Here is a 1,583-nt window from a genome sequence, read left to right on the forward strand (position 1 = left end):
GCACTCACCACAGGCTGACCAGGAAGGGGTTTTGGGGGTACAGGGCACTCACCACAGGCTGACCAGGAAGGGGTTTGGGGGTGCGGGGCACTCACCACAGGCTGACCAGGAAGGGGGTTTCGGGGTGCGGGGCACTCACCACAGGCTGACCAGGAAGGGGGTTTCGGGGTGCAGGGCACTCACCACAGGCTGACCAGGAAGGGGTTTCAGGGTGCAGGGCACTTACCACAGGCTGACCAGGAAGGGGGTTTTGGGGTGCAGGCACTCACCACAGGCTGACCAGGAAGGGGGTTTCGGGGTGCGGGGCACTCACCACAGGCTGACCAGGAAGGGGTTTGGGGGTGCGGGGCACTCACCACAGGCCCGGAACACGTTGCGCACCTCGTCCCGCTCCACGCACTTCTGCTTGTTCATGTACTTCATGGCGTACATCCGCTTCGTGTCCCGCTTCTGCACGATGCACACCTGGCGACAGCCGGAGAGGACAGTCAGGCCCGGGAACGCCAGCCTGACCAGGAAGGGGTTTGGGGGTGCGGGGCACTCACCACAGGCTGACCAGGAAGGGGGTTTCGGGGTGCGGGGCACTCACCACAGGTTGACCAGGAAGGGGTGCTCCAGGCCCTGCATGATCTGCAGCTCCCGGAACACGTTGCGCACCTCGTCCCGCTCCACGCACTTCTGCTTGTTCATGTACTTCATGGCGTACATCCGCTTCGTGTCCCGCTTCTGCACGATGCACACCTGGCGACAGCCGGAGAGGACAGTCAGGCCCGGGAACGCCAGCGGCCCTCCTGCAGGTCTGCCCCGGGGCTCGGGGTTCGAGTCTGTCCTGCTGGCGGAGCGGCAGCTGCAAAGTGGAGGGGCTGTGCAGGATTCACCCGCTAATCTAATCGGTTAAGCTCAGGCTCGGCCAGGGTGAGTGCGGGGAGGGCACTGTGCCTGCACCCGGAGGCATCCCGGGCCTCCACCCCACCAGGCACCCCTCCCACCCGCCAGGCCTGCTTCCTTTGCTGAGGACCCTCTGCCAGCAATGCCGGAGGGTTAAGGCCGAAGGAGCAACCCCTGACCCGAGCTGGGACCAGGGCACCTACACCCCAGGCCGCTTGCCCATGGGGCGGGATCAGCCTGGGTTCCCGGAGACAGAGAGTTTGCCCATGGGAGTCACTGGCCCGATGGCGCCCCTCGCTGGCAGGCCTCCCACCTGCCCCTCCCTGACTCCCGGGGCCCCGCAGCCACCTTCGCTCTCCCTTCGCTCTCCCTCCGCTCCGGTGCCCTGTGCTCAGTCCTGGCCCGGGAGCCTGCTCCTGGGAACACCCCAACTCAGGCTCACGCCGCTGGGGAGCAAAGATGTGGCAGCGGCAGTCCCAGCAGCGCCCGTGGATGGAGCCCCTCCTGCAGGCCAGAGGCTGAGCAAACTGTCCCCCACCACTCAGTCCCCCCCCGAGATCCTCAGGGATAAAGCCAGTATCTTCCCTGGAGCGCGAGGAGGCGCAGCCCCAGGGACCAATGCTCTTGCCAGAGTTCAACCAGCTGCTAAATAGCAGGGCCGCGTGCCAACCCCAGGTCTGACTTTGAAGAGACTC

At 65.8% G+C, this 1,583-nt stretch overlaps 1 long non-coding RNA gene across 1 annotated transcript in view; it reads right to left on the bottom strand.

Annotated features, from left to right (window-relative positions):
* Positions 1–593: 593 nt before the first annotated feature.
* Positions 594–1,583, bottom strand: part of LOC106725798 — an 18,639-nt gene continuing 17,649 nt past the window's right edge. The window contains exon 3 of the long non-coding RNA XR_001361768.1: positions 594–741. This is a non-coding gene — a long non-coding RNA (uncharacterized LOC106725798). The remainder of the gene's footprint in view (positions 742–1,583) is intronic.

This window comes from Myotis brandtii, unplaced genomic scaffold (assembly GCF_000412655.1).
Source record: "Myotis brandtii unplaced genomic scaffold, ASM41265v1 scaffold188, whole genome shotgun sequence".
NCBI lineage: Eukaryota > Metazoa > Chordata > Mammalia > Chiroptera > Vespertilionidae > Myotis > Myotis brandtii.